The sequence below is a fragment of the Equus caballus genome, chromosome 9, assembly GCF_041296265.1.
Source record: "Equus caballus isolate H_3958 breed thoroughbred chromosome 9, TB-T2T, whole genome shotgun sequence".
In the NCBI taxonomy this organism is placed as follows: domain Eukaryota; kingdom Metazoa; phylum Chordata; class Mammalia; order Perissodactyla; family Equidae; genus Equus; species Equus caballus.
In genome coordinates, this window is record NC_091692.1 from 69,398,760 (window position 1) to 69,423,136 (window position 24,377).

The window sequence follows — 24,377 nt, forward strand, 5'->3', positions numbered from 1 at the left end:
AACCTGTGGCTTGTTTCCGTCTGAGACCTCATCAGAATGACCTTTAACATCTATATTTCTACAACATTCTGTGCATGATTATTTATTCTCTAAAAAGGTGGAGGTTTTCCTCTGCAGTTCTCTTTCTCTTCTGAGTTCTCACCAGCATCACCTTTAACAACCATATTTCTACCAACAATGCCTTTATGGCAATCTCCACTTTGTCTAGTATACACCTCAAAAGCCGCTGTCACATTTTTAGGTGTTTGTCCCAGCAGCACCCCACTTCTCAGTACCAAAATCAGTTTTAGTCAGCTAAGGCTGCCATAACAAACTACCACAGACCAGATAGTTTAAACAAAAGAAATTCATTTTCTTATTGTTCTAGAGGCAAAATTCCATGATCAAGGTGCCAGCTGATTTAGTTTCTGATGCAACTCTTCTTGGCTTGCAGAATGCTACCTTTCTGTTGTGCCTTCACATGGCCTTTCCTCAGTGCATGTGTGTGAGGAGACAGAGCAAGAGAGCTTTCTTATCTCTTCTTGTAAGGACACTAATTCTGTTGGATCAGGGCCCCACAATTATGACCACATTTAGCTTTAATTACCTCCATAAAAGACCTATGTCCAAATATAGTCACACTGGAGATTGAGGCTTTAATATATGAATTTGGGGTGGAACAAACATTCAGTCCATGGCACAGACACTTCACAAAATAGAATATTCAAATGACAAATATGCATATGAAAATGTGATCAATATCCTTTATTTTCAGGGTGATGTAAATTAAAAAAAAATGAATACTATGATATATCTAGCCGAATGGCTAAAATGAAAAGGACAAAGAATAACAAAGATTAACAAAGATATGCAGCAACCAGAATTTTCTTACCCTGTAAGCAACTGGAATTCTCTTTGCAGTATTAATTGTGACAACTACTTCGAAAAATATTTTGGTATCATCTACTGAAGTTGAATATACTGCATACACTCTGATCCAGAAATTCCAATCACACAGTTACCAAAAGATATAAAAAGTGTTCATAACGCTATTATTAATAATAGCATATTTGGAAACAACCCAAATGTCCATTGACATTATAACATATAAATAATTAAGGTATATTCATATAACAGTATACTATTGACAAATAAAAATGGCAAGCAGTAGGATATATTGGAATACATGAGGAAGACATTTGGTGTAAACCTAATTCGGCCCTTCTTTGTTTTCCCAAAAGGGCCTGACTGTGGCCATTGAGCACACATTGTATATCTGCTTTAAAATATTTACTATGGCAAGAACAAATGGCCTTAAGATAAAGGTGCAACTTCCCCCCACATTGGCATTTCCTTAAGGATAAGCATCTTTCCTTAGGCTAGGAACTGATTGCTGTGCTCACCTTTGACCACCCAGCTCACCTGTGACCACCCAGCTAGAGAGAACAGACCTGCCACCCTGCTGTGTTCACTGAGACAGCAGACCTACCTGCTGTGTCTATCAATCACTGTGCCGACAGAGCAGTCTCACGACTATTGTAAAAGGGACATTTCAATCATATGTGAAACATTCTTTTTGGGGGTATATAACCACTCTGTGCATCCCACTTCTTTGGTGCCTTTTCTTCCTTCGGGAAGAAAGGCTCCAGGCCATGGTCCTCAGATTTTAGCTCAGAATAAACTCCCAAATTTTCATTTATAGATTGGTTATGGATTATTTTCGTTGACACTATAGAGCAATGAAAATGATTAAACTACCTGTTATAAGATCGAGTCCCCAGACACAGACCCTGAGATGAGGATTCAAGTTCAATTAATTTCTTTGGAAGGTGAATCCAGGAAACATTAGTAGAGGAGTGGGGAAATGAGGCAGGGAAGGGAATGCAGCCAATAAAGGGTACAATAGCAAGCCAGTCACCATTGTGAATAGGTGGAGCTTACTGCCCCCAGGGGAAATCTAAGAATCAGTATGAAATACATGCCTCAGATTTATTCCATGAAAGAAATGAAGGAGGTTCTTTATGCACAAACTCTTGTCGGCCATTTATTGAGATCTTCAAGAAAGTCATTAATCTCTCTTGACTTCTGGCTCTCAGGTGGAAGGGGTGGGGCTCCAGCTACGAAAGAAAGCCTTCAGGCAGGTGGAATTCTGCGTTGTTCACAACAATGGTAGGCCTGAGAGAATGAAGGTAGAGTAATAATAACAGAATCTGCTATACCACTGCCGTGCATACAACACAGATGAATCTCACAAGTGTTGAGAAAACAAAAGCCAGAAACAAAAGAATACATACTGCATGTTTCCATTTATATAGAGTTAAAAAACAGGCAAAATAAAGATGTTCAAAGTCAGGATGGTGGTTGTATTTGGGGAAGGAGAGAAAATAGATTGGAGGAGGGCACTGAAAGAAAGTTCACACTATAATAATTCATTGAACACATTTCTGTATTTATACTATTTTCTACTTAAAAGTTTGTTTTTTAAAATGGAAGGAGAAATAAGGTCAGTCTTTCAATGCAGGCTGCCTCTGTAATGCACCCACCGTTCAGGTGGCCATTTGTATCTGAAAATAATGTCTGGAAATGGTTCTTTGTAACATAGCAAGGACTCATTCTGCTCACCGCAACCTTGAAGCCAATTAATTTCAAAATGAGTTGGTGATTGAGAAAGGGATTTATTCAATTAGCCAGCAAAATTGGAAGATGGTGGACTCATGTCCCAAAGACCATCTTAAACAAGCACATTATCTTGAGGCAGTTATATAGGGACTAGTGGGTTATGCAGGAGGGGCTCAAGAATGTTGACTATCAGGTGTCTGCAACTGGAGATCCCACATCAGGTCTTTCAGTTGTCATCGATGATGGATGCCAGCATAGGTGTTCTTCTCTGCGGAGGTTGTCATATTCCTAAGAAACTCCAAAAAACAAAGTTATCATCTATCACTATAAGGAGGTACATGCGTCAGCCAGGATAATAAAATCTACAAAGTGTGCACGTTTCCTGGAGGGTAGCTATTTATTTCCTAGGCTATGTGCAAGGTAAAACATATACAGCGTGGGTGAGTTAGTCAGAGATAATTCTGAGTTACAGTATGGCTTCCCTCCTGTTAACCTCATCCTAGGCTGGTAGTACCTTCTCGTCGACTGGATTCTCTCAAACAGCAGTATGAGCTTTCTTGTACATCTTCTCCATTACGTCTGGAGCTACATTGTTCTTTATGTATTGAGAGAACTGTTTTTTGTAAGCATCTTCGTCTTCTTCCATTAGGTAACACATATAATCTGCAACATTCTGACCTATGATATGCTTCCAATGTACTTCTGCATTGAATTCCTTGCTTTCTGAATCATAACTAGTGAATTGTTTGGTTCTGTGAGGCATAGACAAGCCCCCATCCACAGCTCCTTTCAGGGCTCCATTCCGTTCTAATGAAATTTGCTAGGTTCTGGACTTTTTTGGGACCTGTCACCCCTTCCGTCTTTCCTACTTCTCCCTTTTGGAATGAGAACATCTATCCTATGCCTGTCCCATCACTGTATTTTGGAAACATATAACTTGTCTGGTTTCACAGGTTCATAGCTGGAGAGGAATTTTTGCCTTAGGATGAATGGTACCTGGAGTCTCACCCGTATCTGATTTAGATAATATTTAGATAAGACCTTTGACTTTAGACTTGATGTTGAAATGAACTAAGAATTTTAGGGTTGTTAGGACGGAATGAATGTATTTGCATGTGAGAAGGACGTGAACTTTGAGGGCCCAGGGTCAAAATGCTGGGGCCTGAATTGTGTCCTTCCTCAAATTCATCTGTTCAAGCCTCAACTCCCAATGTGACCGTATTTGAAGAATACAGGGTCTTTATGGAAGTAATCAAGGTTAAATGAAGTCATAGATGTGGGCCTTGATCTGAGAGGATTAGGTCCTTATAAGAGACAAAAGCGAAATATGTGAGGAGATGATATGTTAATTAGCTTGACTACAGTAATCATTTCACTATGTGTGTATATCAAATCATCATGTTGTACACCTTGAATATATACAATGTTCATTTAACAAAGAAAATAGAATAAAACAAAAAGTGAGTTGGTGCTCTCTCTCTCTCCATCATGAAAGCACACAGTGAGAAGACGAATGTCTGCAAGCCATGGAGAGACCCCCACCAGGAACAGAATTGACCAGTACCTTGATCTTAGACTTCCCGGATTCCAGAATTGTGAGAAAATAAATTTCTGTTGTTTAGTCCACACAGTTTGTGGTATCTTGTTATGGTAGCTCTAGCAGACTACGACAGCCCTTTTAAATCCTTTTCTTTTTTTTCTTTTGTGTTGAGAGATCTACTTTTTTGCATGTTTTTCTTATGGATTTTTAGGAGTTCTTTACATAATCTGGGGAACCTGGAGTGTTTCAAATACTTTCTTCTACTCCATGGCTTATTTTTTTTACCCTCTTAGGGTTAATGTTGATGAACAAAAATTAATAATTCAAATGTAATTCCATCTATCTTTCTGTCATGTTTAGTTACTTTGGAGTTTTGTTTAAGAAGTCTCTCTCTACTGTAAGGTCATTATAATATTTTCCTATGTTGCAATCTATTGTGCTGTCCAATATGGTAGCCACTAGTCACGTGTAGTTATTAACCACTTGAAATGTGGCTAATCTGAATTGAGGTGTGCTGTGAGTACAAAATACACATTTCAAAGACTTAGGATGAAAAATAAAATAGCATATCTCATTAATAATATTATATGTTGATTACATACAGAAATGATACTTTGTGTGTATCTATACAAAATATTATATGTATGTTATATATATTTTGAATGTATTGTGTATACACAATGTTATATGTGTACATAATTATCAACACTGAACATACGTTTATTGGGTGTGGAATTCACGGTGTATGAACTCTTCTATTCACATCTGTTGGTCATTGGCATTTAGTGCTTCAGTTTGGAAATGTGAGGTCAGTCTGACTTTTGTTCCTTTGTATACCTATTATATTTTTCCTGCCTGGATACAAAGGTTTTTCTTGATCTGGAAATTAAAACTTTTCTAAAGGATATTTCTTTTCATTAACTTTACTCGGTAGTTACTTCTACGTATAACTTGAAATTCAAGTATTTCCATTGTTATAACTTCTATTTCCTCTCACATATCTCTCCTTTTGAAATTAATATTATGCAGTGTTATCTCTTCTTATCCTGTCTTTTGTGTCTGCTTTTCTCTTATTTTAATATTGCATACTTTTCTTTTGACCTCTGAGTGAATCATTCAGGCTTATCTTCTGTCAGTGATTTCATTTTCGACGGCATCCAAGATGTTGTTCATTGACTTAGTTTAGGTTTTTATTTCCTTTTTATTTCATTCGTTTTATTTTGGAATAATTTGAAATTACAGAAGTGTTGCAAAGATAACAAAGGGTTCCTGTATGCCCTCATCTAGCTTCCACTACTAACACCTTACATAATCATAGTACATTTATCGAAACTACAAGTTAACATTAATAAAATGCTATTAACTAGGTCTAGGCTTAACTTGGATTTCTCTAGTTTTTAAATGAATGTCCTTTTTTGTTCCAAGTTTCAATTCAGGATACTACATTACATTTAGTTGTTGTGTCTCCTTAGGCACCCCCAATCTGTGAGAGTTTATTGGTCTTTACTTATCTTTTGTGGCCCTGACAGTTTTGAAGAGAATTTTGTAGAATAGCATTTTGTAGAATTTTCCTCAAATTGGATTTTTCTCATGTTTTCTTGTTTTAATAGCAAGATTTGTTTTAATCAGGTGTGGTAAGACATGCAGACATGGAAATGATTGTCGTGAAGGAAGAAGTTTGTTATTGGGTTCCTAGAAATAGAAAGTATGGCATGTCAGGGAAGGCTGGCTACATGACAGAAGAAGCATCAGTTAGTCAGGAGGCAGGGGTCAGAGAGGTGGTTGGGGGAGAAACATGGGCAACAGACTTTCCAGTGGTTTCTGTGGAAAGGAACAGGAGATGCAGGGTATATTTTTAATAATTTCAGTATCCTCTGGGGCATAGGGACTGTCTACTTTTGTTCGGTACCTAGCCCCGGGGTGATTAGGACAGGTGGATAGAGGTCCAGAGCCAGACAGCCTGATAGAGGAGGTGGTTGAGGATAAGGGCTCTGGATTGCTTAGCTTGCATATGAAAGGTACCTAGCAGGTGAGTCCTTTGATTATTAGGAATTGCCTAGCTGCGGAAGGGGCAGTCCATCTAGGGTTGGCAAGACCCCAAAATGTCAAAGCATCAAAAAATATGGAATAAAAAGACATGATTAATACATTTCTTATGACTGGACTGAGGGGGCTCAATTTAGATTTGGAATTAGCAGCCGTGTTTTTCATTGTGAAAAAAATTTGTCCTGATCTCAGAACACTCTGTTTTCGTGATTTATACATTTGAGCGCTTCCCATATCTTTTCGATAAGTTGGAGGTTTTAATAGTTATTTCTTATCCTTGCTACAACTTTATTTTGTAAGAGAAGTTTACTTTGATTCTTCCATTATTGTCTCTGTTTAATCAATTGAGTCTTTCTCTGTGACTGGTGTCTTCCTTTCGCCTGTATTTGCCTATCCATACAGAACGTTGTTTAATTAGTCCTGGAGATGAGATGACTTCTGTCCCAGGTTGTGTGGGTCTTTATTCAAATCTTTTCTTTGCATATAAAGGGAAAATGGAAATATCTATATTTAATTTATTTTTCTCTTTTCAGATTCAAGATCAGTAGCCTATTGGCTACAACCTGCTGGTGAATTTACCTGCAGCAATTTGCATTTCTTTCCACTCATTTTTCTACAGTCCAATTTTTTTTTCTAGGACTTTATTGCTGATGAATTTACCATGTTATTTAAAACAAAGTATGGTCCATATGTAAGGCTCATGGAATTACTAAAATCATACTATGTGCTGTGTTAGGACAGGTTGCACAGATGCAGAGTCTGAGATGGGCAAGTGATTTATTGATGAGAGAGTGCTGGAGCATAAAATGCATCACAGATATCATCTGCTTTGAGGAAAGGAGGCTGGACTTTTGCACGACTGTGCCAGTCATTCTCTGTGGGTTTCCCAGAGGAGCGGGAGGTGGGGAGGCATTGTGTAACCCTCTAGGTGAGTCTGCTCTCATTGGTTGAGGACAAGTCTCCAGAGAGAGGAACAGCTGTAAACCGTAAGCAGACAACAGAGCTACTGCAGGAGGGGCAAAGGGGGTCTGGGTGGGCACCAACAGTGTTTTCTGCATGTGCAGTAGTTCCAAGGGTCAACACAAAGAAGATGTAGTTTCCCTTTATATTTCTGGTCACTGGATCTTAAATAAGGTAGCCTTTTCAATTATGAATGAGCATCTAAGGTTACAAAGAAGTGTTGTGTTTGAAAGAAGATATGTGACAAAACAAAAATCCTCAATAGCTGTGCTTCCCATGACATGCATTAATTTTAAGTTCAGCAGAAAATAAGTACTAAGCGTATACTGCCTATACTTAGAGGTGTTTATCAAAAACATAACTTCTTCCCAGAGGTAGCATAGTATGCTAATTATCCACCAGAGTTCCTTTTATATTCAAATCCCCACCAATCTGAGCGGTAATGGAGGTTGTCAATCTTGAAACAGAAGCCAATTTAAAACGCATTAATAGCAAAAACAACAGCTGTTATAAATAGTGCTTCCTATGCTATTTGAGTATGGTATAAGCTGCTCCTGAGACTGAAAGGAATTTGGAATATAAGAAAATTTAGTAACACATCCATTCAAAGTTCAAATACAAATTTCAGTTCAATTCAGTTTTGCAGCAATACATCAGTCCTCAGTGATCAACACTGACGTGGGTTGGGTGGAGGACCAACGTAAAGAAAGCCCCCAGTGGATCTTGCAGACTTCTACCATTATTAGAAAATAGTATTAAAAATTACCTTTTTTATTTTAGAGAACATTTTGGGTTTTTTTTTTAAAGATTTCATTTTTTCTTTTTCTCCCCAAAGCCCCCTGGTACATAGTTGTATATTCTTCGTTGTGGGTCCTTCTAGTGGTATGTGGGATGCTGCCTCTGCGTGGTCTGATGAGCAGTGCCATGTCCACACCCAGGATTTGAACCAACGAAACACTGGGCCGCCTGCAGCAGAGCGTGTGAACTTAATCACTCAGCCACGGGGCCAGCCCCCCTTGGGGATTTTTTTTTATAACATATCTTCAGTCCTAAAGTACAATAAATATCCACTTTTCTTATAGTTAGGCTGTGGTTAACTTCCATAGTTCAAAACATAATCATGATAAAATGTGTTCAGAGGAGAGAGAAATTGCTGCCATAAAACACATAAATTTTGTTCTTAGGGAGAGATGTGAGGTTGTGCTTCAAGAGTCTAATGACCTACAGTCCTGTCTTAAAACAAGGATTTGATTAAGCAGACTTGGTTATCTATTTTTTTTTTTTACCAGGAATCTTAAATTTTTTATAGACTCTAGTAGAGTGGAATTACAGAAAGGGAAGTGGTGAAAATTTACTGCTGAGATCTCCAGCTGTGAGGAACATCATTGACCAATGGCTGCATCTACTGCTCCAATGGATCCAACACTGCCTCTGTGCTGAGGCCACACTTGTTGTGAGTTGCTTTCAGCCAATGAGTGAGCATGGTGAAGGTACTACAGCAAACCCATCCTTGCAAGGTGCCGGTCTCCTCCTCTATGTTTTTGGATCAATAACTCCCCATTGGCTTGGCTCAACCTTGCTTAGAACTGGGCTGCTATCTGTGACTCTTCCTACCCTGTCCTCCTTATTCCCCTCCTCCTTCCATGAGATTCGTGGTCTGAAGCCTCCCTCTACCTTCTCCTGCTTCCTCTCCCCCAAAATCTTATGCATGTATACGCTCATATTGGCATGTACTTCTCAGTGGACCTAAACTAACACAAGTGGTTATGAGAGCGGTCCAACAAAACAGGTGGTAGGATGTGGATGTGGGACTAGCTCACTAAGCACTTAGTGGGCAAAGAAGATGCTCTGGGGATGTGGAAATGGCCACCCCAAGATATGTCTCTTTGGCATGAGGATTATTTGAGGCTGGTTTCTTTGCAGACAGGAAAGCAACTGAAAAGTAGAACTTTGCTTACCCTTAGTAAGAGACATTTACATTGTAAAGGAACTCTCCATCTGTAAAGATATCTCCCTCTGTACCAGGAAGAAGGGGAGATGACCTTGTCTCTAGAAACTCTTAATCAATGGGGAAGGCAAGGACTTAAATCTGCATTTGTTTGTTGTGCTTCTCTGGTAACCTCCTGTAGCTGACTTCCTTCCCCCTCCCAACTTTGGCATTTCCTTAAAGATTAAGCATCTTTCCTTAGGCTAGGAACTGATTGCTGCGCTCACCTGTGACCACCCAGCTTGAGACAATAGACTTGCCTCCTGCTACACCCTCCAAAATAGCAGACCCACCACCTGCTGTGTCCATCAAGCGCTGTGCCTACAGGGCAATCTTGTGACTATTGTGGGAGGAACATTTCAATCATATGTGAAACATCCTGTTTGGGGGTATATAAACACTCTGTGCACCCCACTTCTTCGGTGCCCTTTCTTCCTTCGGGAAGAAAGGCCCTGGGCCATGGTCCTCATAAAGCTTTGTTTAATTTTCTCTTGCTATTCTGTCTCATGTGAATTTAATTCGTTCTCCGGCCAGACGAACCCTTTTTGGAGAGAGGAAATGTCTTCCTCCCCTACAATGCCATCCTGAGCAGATCATTCCTGGCATAATTTGGCGGTCCAATTGCTAAGTATTGTACCAGTGGTAACCTGATAAAACATACCAGTGCAGGGGAGTTCCCTTGCAGAGATGCGATGAGGCAGACATTTAAGGGGTTTGGGGTGGGGCGGAGGATGGTGGGGGGAGGGGGAACAATGTTTATGATAACAGCAGCATTGGCTCATTAGTGCTAAGTTGTGTTGCTATCCTTCAGAGGGATAATAAGCTGAGAGCTGTTAAGAGCTAAATGTGGGAACCAGGGGGCCTCCTTGGTAGCTTATAAAGAGTCACTTATCTTCTGAGTAGAAGAGCAGAGACAGCTGTGCAAGAAAATGATTGTCTCTGAGCTCCAGAGACATTTGAATGCTCCTCATCTAAGATAAGTCTGTTATGCTTAGTTCAGTGTTCTAGATTGGAAACTTCGAATTTTGAAACATTGGATGAGATGTTTGGGTCAATACTCCTAAGGAGGTTGGTTCTGCAGATCCTCTAGGATCTTCAGAGCTTGAAAAATTAGGCCATCCTTCACTAGAAGATTCTGCAGAGGCCTCATCCATGTAAGGTAACAGGCATCCCCCTCAGGAACTGTTCCTAATTCCTTTCCTGGCTTCCAGGATAATTAAGGTTAAATCCAGCAAATTCCAGCTGCTGGGCCTGATAAGGGAGAGACGATGCACCAAAGGCATCATAAGACTTAGCTATAGTGTACTGGACGGAGCCAGAGCAGTATGCACCAGATTGGATTTCTAGGAGGATTTGTCAAGGAGCTGGAATATAAGATAGGACAAGCAGGAATTCATTAACTTAGTGGCACTTTCTCTGGACAAGGAATTTAAGTTCCAAGGACCACAGGGGATGAGACAAACTCATGGCTTAGAAGCTTGGAAGAATTGAGGGCCAGTGCTGAGCCCTCCGTATGACATGATTCTAAAAGGAGATCAACAGGTCACTTGGTGGCAATCAACTACATTAGGCCCCTCCCTCTTGGAATGGCCAGAAGTTTGCCTTTATAGGGATAGATACATATTCTGGGTATGAATTTGCCTTTCTTTCCTGCAGAGCCTCATTCAGCACTACTATCTTGGGGCTACGGAATGATCCATAAGCACTGAATTCCATACAACTTATTGTCTGACCAGGGGACCCACTTCCCAGTGAAGGAGTAGAGGAGTAGGTCCATAGGATATACAGGTTATGTCACATATTGCACCATGCAGAAGTAGATGGAACACCCTTCCAAAGGCATGGTTTCAGAGGTAACACTCTGAAAGAATGGGGTACCGTATTTCAAGATACAATACATGCATGAAATCAGAGATGTCTATATGGTGCTGTGTCCCCAGGAAGAGTACCTTGGTGGTCCTGGAACAAAAGAGTTGTAAGAGGAGTGGCCCTACAAGCCACCATTCCCAATGGCCCACTGGGGACTTTGTGCTTCCTGTCCCCACAACTCCAGACTCTACAGGGTTGGAAGTCTTGGTCCCCCAAAGAGGCTTACTCCTGTCAGAGGACACAATAAGTGTCTCATTGGACTACAAGCTTTGTCTGCTGTCAGGGCACTTTGGACTCTTTGTGTCCAGTGACCAGAGGCAAGGAGTCACCATCTTGGAAGGGCTTCATAATGCTGACCAGCGGAAGGACATAGGACACTTTTATACCAGCGGGCAGGAAGGATTACCTGTGGCACTCAGATGATCCTTGGGTACCTTCTGGTACTTCCTTGACCCACTGGAACCATGAATGGACAAGTTGCAGCAGTGTGACCTGAGAAAAGTATGATTGCTGGAGGCTCACACCCTTCAGGAAGGTTTTAGGTCACACTACCAGGCAAGCCACTCAAACCTCCTGATACAGGTGAAGGTAGAGGGAATTTAGTCTGGAAAGTGGGGGAGGGCGATGCTGAGTACCACTTGTAGCCCTGTGACAAACTGCAGTGATGACGTTCTAGTTTATTCCACTAACTTTCCTCTTTTAAGTTTTTCCTGTGGGAGAGAGACCCGCAGGAACTGTGGGGGAGCTATTCCCAACACCTGCATGGAGGAGTAGATATGTAAATTTCAAAGATGGATTGTGATAGCTATGGAAGTGTACAGCTGAGATCTTCTTCTGCAGGGAACATAACTGGCCGATGTCCCCTCCTGCTGCCCCTGGTGCTGCATCTGAATCTATCACTGTGTTTGCACTGAGGCGGTGCTTCCTGGGGGCTGCTCCTACTTAGTGACTGGGCATGACAGGGAGTTTAAGTTAGGCTCATTCTAGTGAAGTGTGGGATAAATCATACCTGTGGGACATAAAAATATTTTACATGTGTATATATACACACACATACCTATATACGTATATGAAAGAAACATCTTAGTTTCTACTACTTTTTTAGTAAGGTTCTTTTTCTTTTTTGGTGAGGAAGATTGGCCCTGAGCTAACATCTGTGCCAATCTGCTTCTATTTTATGTGGGATGCCACCACAGCATGGCTCAATGAGCAGTGCTGGGTCCACGTCCAGGATCCAAACCTGTGAACCCCGGGCCACTGAAGTGGAGCACTGTGAATTAACTGCTACGCCACCGGGCTGGACTCTAGTAAGAGTTTTTAAATATTAACAAACTTCAGTTTCTTGGGTTAGTGCTCGTGGTGATTATCTTGCAGTATATACAAACATTAAATCACTATATTATGTGACTATGTTATCAGTATGTATTGAATCACCTGAAACTAATATAATGTTATATATCAATTATGCAACTATATCTCAATAAAAAAGGAAACCTCAGAAATGTCACAATTAAAAACGAGCAGAATACATGAAAATGCACAGATACAAATAGCCAATAAATATATCAAATATGTTCTTCACTCATAATTAAAGGAGTTTTAAAGAAATCTCTCATGATTAAAGGAATCCTAAAAACAAGGAGATGTCATTTTATCACCTTTCAGGTTTGCAAAAATGGGTTGAGTTAACCCAGTGCTTTTGAGGACACTGAGGTGAGGGTAAGCTCATATACCATTTTTGAAAGTTATATGTTAATTATTTTTTTTAAAGATTGGCCCTGAGTGCACATCTGTTGCCAATCTTCTTTTGCTTTTCATTCTTCTCCCCTAAAGCCTCCCAGTACATAGTTGTATATTCTAGCTGTAGGTCCTTCTAGCTGTGCTATGTGGGACGCCACCTCAGCATGGCTTGATGAGCAGTGCTAGGTCTGCACCCAGGATCTGAACTAGCAAAACCCTGGGCCACTGAAGCAGAGCACATGAACTTAACCACTCAGCCGGGGTGCCAGGCCCTAATTGTTAATTGTTGAAAATTTAGGGGAAGACAATTTCTACTATTTGTCCAAATTTTAAATATTACTTTTGACCCAATAATCCTATGGCTAGGAAGTGTTCATAGTTGCATAAGTGCAAAGACATTGAACTATGCCATCATTTGCAATAGCAAAAACTTTCTGGGGGCTAACCTTTATTGAGTACTTATTTTGTGTCAGATACTGTTCTAAGCACTTCACATGCATTGGCTTATTTAATCCGCACAACAGCCTATGAGGGAGGTAATTTGTTATTCCATTTTACAGATGAGGAAACTAAGGCACAGAGAGGTTAAGTTACTTGCCCAAGGTCTGGTTAATGGTAGAGATGGAATTGAACCCAGACAGTCTAGCTCCAGTGTCCAAACTCTTAACCACTACCTACATTACTTGGTTTTTAAAAAATTTCTTGTTATTTTTGGTGAGGAAGATTGGCTCTGAGCTAACATCTGTGCTAGTCTTCCTCTATTTCGCATGTAGGACACCACCACAGCATGGCTTGATGAGCGGTGTGTAGGTCCCTGCCAGGGATCTGAACTTGTGAACCCTGGGCTGCTGAAGCAGAGCATGCGAATTTAACCGCTATGCCACCGGGCTGGCCCCCATGTTACTTCTTAATAAAATGTGGCATAGATTCACAAATGCTCAGCCACAATTTTGAAATTCAGCTCTGATACCTGAAAGCTCTAATTATGGCATGCTTGATGGAAAATTTGACCTAACTGAATTCAAAGGGCAGCAAAACCTAAAACGAACTGACATGAAGCTATTTATAGTTGTTATTTATCCCATTTAGTGATGTATTAATTAATGTTTCACTGCAGAAATATTAGTGTATTTGACAGCAGGGTGATGTCCCATGCCCTGCTGGGGACGTTTTATACTATATGGCATGTACACCGTGTATGGATAGACTAGATAGATGCTTAGGAGTTAAGGTGTTGTCAATGCAAAATTGAGAAGGGCTGAAGGAGAGGGGGGCTCAAAAAGGAACTCATGGATTAACAACTGGCAAACCCATGTGGCTCATTGAGCCATTCACTGAAATAGGGAACATTGCAATGGGATGCTTTTGGGGGGAGCATGAGCTCAGTTTGATGTGCTTCTGAGACATCAGCAGGGGCATTAAGTAGGCAGTTGGGTATATTGATGTGGAAGTCAAGGACAGCTCTCTACTGGAGACTCAAATTTGTGTTTCAGAAGTAGGGTGTGTGAAATGTGGCTGACGTATCATGTAAGACGAGACTGATTTAGCCATTTGTAGATTATTGATAACTTTAGTAAAAGCTGTTTTCATGGAATGTTACTGGTAGAATCCTGGACTGAGGAGTGAGTGGTGGGGGTGGAAATGGAGATAAAAAATACAGACGACACTTTTAAGAAGTTTGGTTCTCAAGGGTGGAGAGAAAAATAGTGGTAATTGGAGAAGGCTGTGAGGATAGAGGGAAGATTATTGAGATTTGAGTATGCTTAAGAACACAAGATGGGGCTGGGCCTATGGCACGGTGGTTAAGTTCAGTATGCTCTGCTTCTGCAGCTTGGGTTCGAGGGATCGGACGGATCCCATGCATGGACCTGCATCACTCGTCAGCCATGCTGTGATGGCGACCCACATACAAAATGGAGGGAGACTGGCACAGATGGTTAGCTCAGGGCTAATCTTCCTCAAGCAAAAAAGGAGGAAGATTGGCAATAGATGTTAGCTCAGGGCGAATCTTCCTCAGAAAAACAAAACAAAACAATAAACAACATGATATATTTGAAACAACAGTTTTTGAAAAAAGAACACGAGATGGAAAATGCATAATCAATATGCAGGTTTTCTGAGTAAATGAAGTGGGGTAGGATCTAGAATGCTAATGGAAGGACAGGCCTCAGACGGGAAGAGGAACAGATGTTCACTTGTTTAAGGAAGGAAAGAGGACAGCACATGTGCAAATTCTATGTATACTGGTCTCAATGTTTGGAATCAGCAAGATAAAGAGATCCCATCAGACAGCTTCAAGTTAGCACCTCATTTCATGGCGTGTGGGTGTTGGGTGCATATGGAGGTTTCATGAGGGGAGAAGAGACTTTTTAATTGTGGCAGCTCGTTAAACAGACCAGCAGAACATTGCCAAGCAGTTTGCAGAGTCTGTTGAGATGAGAGTTAAGGACTTATTTGGATACCAAACTGCAGCATTTTCTCCAGCACAGGAGTAGAAACATCCCCCACAGAGAGTGCTCAGCCCTTTCACCAGACCCCTCCCTGTTTAAAAAAAAAATTGGCTGCTGGCTCCAAAAAAGTATAGTTTCCCATTTCTAAATAATCACTGTAGCCAAAGTACTAAAATGAAAGTTATATTGTAGAGTTTAAACCAAGTTTGGGCTCACAGTCAAGTGGTCTTGATTAGAATTCCAGCTCTGCGTTTACTTAGCTGGATGTCCTTGGGAAAATTATTTCATTTTCCTTTGCCTCAACTGTCTCATCTCTTAAAATGGATTAATTAAGGGAAAACACTTAGAACAGTGCTTGGACATAAGAAGTGTTCAGAAGATGTGAGACCCTGCCCGAGGCTTGTAAGGGAAGGAGTCAATAAACCAGACAGTCTGCCTTCAGAGTCTAGGCTCCTAAATAGTAGGCAAGACTTCTCAGGGAGCCCACATGTTAGCTGCCATTTTTAAAATTTATAAATACCACCTAAAGAAACATGGCTTTTTGAAGTACGCTCTCACATTTTCAGTTTGTTCTCTAAAAGTCAGAGAAGAGTAAGTACTTCATAAAATATGCTCTGTAAGACTGTTCTGGGTGATTTTATTGATTGACATTTCTATAAGAATATGCTACATCTAGATCCACTGAAATTTGTGGCTGAGAGAGAGAGAGAGAGAAAGAGACAGACAGACAGACAGAGAGGGAGGGAGAGAGAAAGCTCTCTGGTGTCTGTCTGTTCTTATAAAGGCACTAATCCCATTCGTGAGAGTTCCACCTTCATGACCTACTCATCTCCCAAAGGCCCCACCTCCTAGTACCATCACATTGGGGGTTAGGATTTTGACATATGAATTTTGGGGGAGCACAATCATTTAGTCCCTAACACTCCTGGATACTATTTGTGAATTTAAAATATTTGTTAGATGAATAGCTCATTTAATGGGAAATGGAAAGTACAAGAATAGTCTTGTATCAGGGTTAACTGCATTCTTTAGTCCATGTGGCCCCTCGGCATTAGTGTGATTGAGTGGTTGCTAGGTTTCTCTTAGATTTTGTCCATATAGGGATTATTTTAGCTCCTTCTATTCCTGTGTTTCACTATTTCCCTAGAGAGTGCTTCCTGCCATTTCTTCTCTTCATTTATGCATATTGCTAAATTCTCAGTATTTATGCATATTGCTGGTTAATCCTCCGTTCTTTTAAGCCTGATTCAGGAAAATCTGTGTTTCCCTGTAAGATAATTGCCTACTTTTCAAATGGTGACACTGAATGATAGCACCTTGGTTTCCTAGAACACTCAGGGAGTGAGTCATTCTGTTCTGCTTACAAGAGTCTTCTCTGGGCATCTAGTAAACACTTTGGGTATTCCAAGTTCAGTGCTTTAATCATTTTGAATAAAATATATCATTAGTTTGCTTTACTTGTAAAAGTATACTGTCAGTTTGCCATATAGACAATATGCTCTTCACCAGTATTATAAAGATTCTGATTGTTTCTTGATAATTTGTTACATTAATACAATTTTCAAATTGAAGAATTTTAAATTTATTCTTTGAAAATGGTAATACATTCATCTCTTAAGAGAAAGTCACTGTTTGAGTTTAGATAAGCATCATGAATGATCTCTTCTGCATCCTTATTTTATTTCATAATTCATGACCCATGTTTATAAATCCAGAAACATATTGCTTTAGAATGTGATACTTCATTTTGTTGTGTATCAGAAATAATAATTTAAAATGTACCTTTGGTGCAACAGGAGTAGTATTATTCATTTAATATCAAGGATTTGAAACCAATGAAAATGCACTCAGGTTAAAATCAATTGACTTTTAAACTTTGCTACTTGTTCTTAATTCGAATCCCGGCTCCCTCCACTCACCCTCTTCCTTCTCCACAAAAGACTAGGATTAGCACCGCTGTTTGTATTAAAAGCTATAGAGGAACAGTGGTTCATCTTAACATTTGGTGCCATGCCCAGTATGTGCCAAGACTCTATAGATCATGAAAATCAACATTATCATTCATATCTCAACACCAATAATTTGAAGGAAGAACAATCCTTAATTTAAAAATAAAAGTGAACCAGCACTAAGGATATTGCTGCTACCAGGATTCTCATACATCAGTATATTTTTAACATAATATTTTAAAACTATAAGTTGTGGACAATTGTTCTTAGAAGAAATGATAAAAAAAAAAGAAAGAATATTTACGAAGTTATTATAGGGTAAACATGGATAAAGTATGAATATTGCACCATTTCAAAAATTGCTATGGCTGGAATCAAAAGGACATTCTTTCATTATCTCTACTTACTATTATGGACAAAATTGAAATTGTTTTCTGGTGAATCTCTTAATCACCATAAAAGTAATTTATTGAGTTTTCATTGCATGTAGTACTCTCCTAGGTGTTATACTTAGAGAAGTAAGTGGTTTTGATTATTTTAGGGAAATATTCATACATTCATTCCATCTGGGGAGATTATACCTTTTCTAATACAATGATATAAACAGCAATTGTTTAGAGTAGTGTAAAATACAGCACTAAAGACATAGGTTTCTACTAATTTTAGAAAATTTCATCTCAAGAACCAAGAATGAATCTAAACAGTGGAATCACACACAATCTTCTGATTTCATTAAATCCTCTTTTTAATTTCCCCAATTTTGACTGACACTAGCAATCATCTGCTCATTCTGGGAACCTGAAGCTCTCATGATTTTTATGACAATAACCTTCATATTTCTCTTTTATGTCCTTTTAGTTGGTGCCTCTTTCTCCTGCGCCTTAATTATGGCTCCCCCTAGGGATACTCTTTGGTCTTCTTTCATTTTTTTCTGCACATTTCTTCTCAGTGATTGTTACAGCATGACTTCCACAGCTTGAAGCTCTACCAAACTACATCAAGGGCATTTTATAGATTCTTGAATTCATTCTTTTATCAAAAATGATAAAGAATTTCTATGTATCTGTGGTGGGTGATCGAGAAGTAAAGATGAAAAAGATACAATCTCTGCTCATTATTATCTAAAAGCCTAGAGAAAAAAGACAGACATGGAAACATTCTCCCATTGTGTTTTTTAAGGTCTAAGTTTGGAAGACAAAAAAATGCCATAGTGGAACAGAGGAGTGAGTCACTAATTCCACTTTTAGAGGAAAGGCCACTTGAATCAGAGATGAACCAGCAGCCAGCTTCCTATGAAGGCAAGCATTTCCGGCAACCTGCTGGCATCTTGCACCCAGGAGTTCCAAACAAGCACGTATTTTACTTCATACCCACTTTTGGCAAAGTCTTCGTGATGCATCAATCTGAACCAAGAACCATGAAAGGTGTCAAGTTCAAAAGTTGTAATGACTTGAAGAAGATCCTAGAGTCTTAAAACTTTTCAAACTCAGCAGCTGCTCTTGTCACAATCAGACAAACTCAGGGAACTCAGAAAACACGTGATAAGGAAACTCATTATGAATGTGTTATGGTGTGTGTGTGTGCGTGCGTGCACGTGTGCGCGTGGGCACGTGCACACGCAGTAGGTGGGGAGGATTGGTGTTTCAACTGCAAGTGTGGACAGATGGTGAGCTTGCCTGGTACTTAAATAGAAAACTTGGGTTATGGGATGGGTTATGAGTTTCCAAGTGAGAAAGAAAATTGAAGCAAAAAGATCTGGGCTGCTAAATGCTCCAGGGGGTTCCCCATGAGCTTAAGAAATTCCTGAAAGAAGTCTTCCCTTTCCCCCTCTACCCCCGCCCCCGCCATGTTCTGTTTTTCTGTTTTGCCTTTTTCCTCTTTCATTAACCTCTCCTCCCTTTAATTTTCATGTTGTTTTGGTTGTGTTAAAGTTTGGTCTCATTTAAAAATATTTTGATGACTCTAATAGCATTTTTTAATTTTTTCCAAAAATATTAATGATTATTAATGATTTTAATCAACGATTTTTAATTGGTTCTTCTCAGATCCATTGCTTATGTCATTTCTGAATGTGTGCTTCATAATTTCTTGTTCTATTTTATGGATGTTATTCCTTGACTTTCTCTTTGAGAATCCTAGAAATAAAACTTCTTTTCTCTATCTTCTGTTACTTTTAGTTCACATTAATTGACTCCTTCTGTGTATACAGGTAATTTGTGGATACACACACACATGAATGATAGCACTGCAAATCAATGGGAAATGGATGTATTATGAAGAAACTGTGTAAGTGTATGTAAAAAACAAAACTTCATTCCTACCGAGTATAACACCTCTACCAAGATCTACCAAGATCTTTATTTGGGTTAAACCTAATTGTGAAAGGTAAAACAATAATAATTAATAGAAAAAAATAGTTTCCTACATTATGTGGAAAAACTTCATAAATTTTTAAAGCATAAACCATAAGGCAAAGAAATTGATGAATTAAATTACATCCAAATAAAACATTTCTGTTCAAAAGGGATACCGTGGACAAAATTAATAGACAGATGACACAATGGGAGAAGAGATTTGAAATGTTTAAAACTACCAAGGTTTTAAGATTTCTTAGTCATTTAAAATATCCAGTCTTATTTATTTATTTATTGCTTATTTATTTTAGCTAATCTTTTAAAACTGAATTTTCTTCTGTTACTATATATGTATATTGTTTTATAATTTTGAAATGTTTATTGTCAGGTAGAGTGTATGAATGTATAATGCCAGTGGAAAAATAAACATTGTGTTTCTTAGGACATGGTTCAAGAATTATCTCCACCAGAACCTGATTAATTGGTTTAAAATGCAGGTTCCTATTCTCATACAAGCTCTATTTAAACTTACTCTGGGATTGGGTGACTCTTTCCCACGCTGTAGGAAGTGTGAATAGCTCTTTCTCTTGCTATCTCTCTAGTGAGGATTAGTTTCTTCCCAGAAATCTCCACAGGGATCCATAATTCCTCTAATTGGCTGATTCCACAATTTGTTCTCCAGAAATTTTTGGCTACTGGCACTTATTTACAGGGTAATTTAATTGTAATTCTCTTTGTATAGGAAGTACAAATGGCTTAATGGAATCATGTTTCCTTTGAATAGGTTGAATTCTTTAATTTTTATGTGAATAGATAATGTTTTAAAATCCATAGTCCGAAGAAATTGCTTCTTTCTCACAATGTGCGCTCCCATAAATGGTATTGCTGGTGGAAGGATGAGCAGAAAATTGGGTATAGTAAGAAGGAAAAAGTTAGGCTATTTGGGGAATAAATATGGTCTTTTTCCCACAATAATGCTTCAGATCTTGGAGGTTCTGAGTTTCCACTTCTTAAGGATGATACCTCTCATCTATGCTCAAATTTGAAAATTTGAAGAGTTGTACAAATCAAGAAAAGAGCATTTTGTATATTGCCAAAATCCTGCTACCATCTTCTTAGCTACTTTGATGATCACAAGTGAGGATGATTAATGTTGATTTTAAATGATTAGTGAAGATTAGAAATAGTCAGACTTTTTCTGTAAAGAGCCAGAAGATAAATATTTTAGACTTTGTGGGCCATATGCTCTCTGTCACAACTACTCAACTCTACCTTTGTAGTGTGAGAGCAGCCGTAGACAATTTGCTAACAGTGGGCATGGCTGTGTTCCAATAAAACTTTATTTACAAGAACAGATTGTGGATTTGGCTCTCAGGCGGTATTTTCCAGACCTCTGGCTCAGATGTAAAGTACACTGGCTCATATTTGGTAGTGATGTGTAGATCAGGAGTGCCTATTGTCCCTTAGAGTCAGGAGCTGAACAGAGGGACTTTGTTGTCTTGGGATAGAGACTTATCTACACAAATAAAGCCAGAATTTATAGAATGGGAATGTGTTTATAGCCACAAATTAATGCCCTCACAGCATTAAAAAGATAGACTAGCGGGTTTCCATTTCCATGGAGATTTTATGTAACACAATGGCCGTTTCACTATGCCACTTTAAGTCATCACCATTAGCACTGAGCTATTCATTCAATATAATCAAGGGATGTAAAGGTCAGCTAGCATTACGCAGTAATTTCCCTGTATTTTCCCACATTTTATAATTGAGGTTTTTGGTCAGACTTTTTAATATTATTTTGAGGTTTGGCTGTTCCTACCAAAATGAAATGAGATTATTAACAAGAAGTAGTCAGCATTCCTTCACATTAAAAATTCCATTTAATATATTTTTCCTGTTACATTAAGCAGGAGAGGCTCTCATTTATTTCCAATGTATCCTAGCTTGGTGTGAATGGAAGAGTGAATGGAAGGGACTTCACTTATCCATCTCACTCAGATTTAATGAGCAGCGGTTACTTGTTAGCTCGTGTTCTTTTGTTGTCTTTCTTCTTCTCTTGCCCAGTGACCCAAACAACCATGATAATGGACTTGCCTTGTACATTTATCCTGTCCTTGCTGATTAGGCTGTGTCTGAAAGTCAGGTATTTTGGGCTTGCAACCCTGACTTGCTCATGTCAGTCCACATATAAAGTGTTACATTTAAAATTTGATCGCTCTATCACTCTCCAGTTCCTTAACAAATGAAATAAAATTAGAAATTATATTCCTCATAAAATAATTGGCACTGAAAAAGTAAACAAAATAAAAACTTACTTAATCGAGAAAATATTTTAAAAATTGCTAGGAGCATAGTCTTATGATAGACTCTCAAATTTAAAAGGGTTTTCTAGAGGCCTCAGTTTATTTTCATAAAGTCTATGTTTAAAGCATCCCAGAAAAATGCGTAGTAGTTTTATGAGATTTCTTGGAAACGGGTGCTGCAATCTTTCTAAATTTTATCATGTCATACTCTTTGAGGAGTAGTATACACAGTATGTCACAGTACACTGACAATAAAATGGGTAATATTTTTCGCATAGCCATTCTAGCGCCTACAGGTCACATGGTAATAAAAGCTTACCTCTCCTACTTCACAGTCCTTATGAAATTTTTACCATTAATTTCACAATCCCTGTTCTTTTTTTTTTTTTTTTTTTTGAGGAAGATTAGCCCTGAGCTAACTGCTTCCAATCCTCCTCTTTTTGCTGAGGAAGATTGGCCCTGAGCTAACATCCATGCCCATCTTCCTCTACTTTTACATGTAGGATGCCTGCCACAGCATGGCTTAACAAGCTGTGCCATGTCCGCACCGGTGAACCCCAGGCCGCCAAATCGGAACATGCGAGCTTAACCACTGCACCACAGGGCCAGCCCCCTGTTCTGTCTTTTCATTCTCATTTTTTCCCTCCCCATTTTCATTGCTGGAGTTTAATCACTCATTGTTACCCGGCGTATTGCATTTACCTCCTGATTGGCTTTTGTAATATCAGCCTTTACTTCTGTAATTCGTCCTTCACACTATTATCAAAATGACTTTCCTTACTTGTAAAAATGATTGTGTCACTTTCCTGCTCAAAATTCTTCAATGACTCCAAACTGTTTACAGGAAGCAGATTTGGAATCCTAAGCATACTGTTTTGGGATTCACCTGGGTTCACTGGAAACAGCCTAAGACAAAGGCTTTCCTGTACATAGTTCATTTGGGAAGTGATTCCAGCGAGCGTGACTCCTCTGTGAGCAGATGTGGCCTGTGTTATTTCGAGGCAGGAGTCTTTAGGAGTTAATGTTTCTGCTGTGTTCTCTTCCTCCTGCCATGGTGACTGGAGACATATCAGATGACAGTCTGATGAAACAGAACCTTCACCGGCCACTGGGTTTTTGAAATTCTTTGTTACTGCTGCATATCTAGCTGATGAATGTCCTTACTTATACAGATCCCATAAAAGACACAGGCTTTCTCTTTTTCTATTTTGCCATCTTCTGTTTTCATTTCATGCTTGTCATCTGGTATTCTCAAGATGGCTGTTGTAACTCCAGGAATCATTTCAGTGTTCAAAGCAGGAAGAAGTGGTAAGGAGGGGTGGTATCAGGCACGTCATTCATCTTTGCTGAGAATGCAAAAAATCTTCTGAGAAGCTTTTCAGAAGACTTCCCCTTACATCTCCTTTGCCAAGAAAACTGGATTAAATGGCGTCTACTAGTTATAAGGAAATTTGTGGAAGTGGGCACAGTGCTACCCCAAAAGAAATTGGGAAGAAAGGAAGAAATGATGTTGACCAGGCTACTGACAGTGTATGCCACAAGGGCACAATCACCCTGGGAAAAGTTCCATTTTCCAAATTAACCATACCATAAACACCAAAACCATATCTAGGCCAAACTTTAGTAAAACTAACTCAAAATCCCCATTTCAAGTCAACAATGAACTATAGAAAACTACCTTTGGAGTAATTCTCTGCACCATTCTGTATGCCAACCCATACATTTTACGAGCTAAACCTCATTTCCCAGATTATTATACAGTTAAAAAAAAACCCATCTGAGACAAGATGTATCAGTTCTGTCACTTTTTCTCATACACGAGACACTTCATTTTAGTATGAAGGAGAATTAGATTGATCTGTTCATGATATTCTTCCACAAAAAAAAGTGCTAAAGGGATTTATATATTTTTGAAGACTTAAGTAATCATGACTTCAGTTACTGTACAAACCTCATTGATCTTTCGGAGACTTAAAATTAACCGGTGGTATGTTCCAATCCTAATAGATATTAGAGTTGCTGAGTTTCAGATCCACATTAGTACACTTTCACATTTTCCATTTTTGGGAAATCACATGTACTGCCCATGTCCTCCTCCTTTTTAAAATGAATGTCTTTAAAATGGCATGCCCTTTTTTAGAAGAGTTCCATTTTTAATTTGGACTTCTTGATGTACATGATACAAAATCAGTGTTGCTTTTTATATTTTAACATCCTCCGTTGATGGTATAACGTGTTCAGCATATGTATGGGGGTGGTGGCTGAGAAGATAGGCATTTAAGCAACAGTTTTTCCTAAACTTGAGGGCTGTCCTTTGATTTGGTTTGAAAATCTAATCACTAGTCATTTTTTAAGTTCCTTGAAGATCTTGAATAATAGAAATGTCCTGAGCCTGGTAATGTTTGAGGCTCTGTTTTTTCCTCAGGGGCTGACTGATAATGCAAATACTTTCCCTTGATTCTGACACATGAAAGATTGGGCTGAAGCTGCTGTTTCCTTGTTCTGCTTGATCAGGAAGGTTATGATTTTGGAAGACATGTTTATGGCTCATTCTGAAGTGGTTTTACTTCAACAAGGC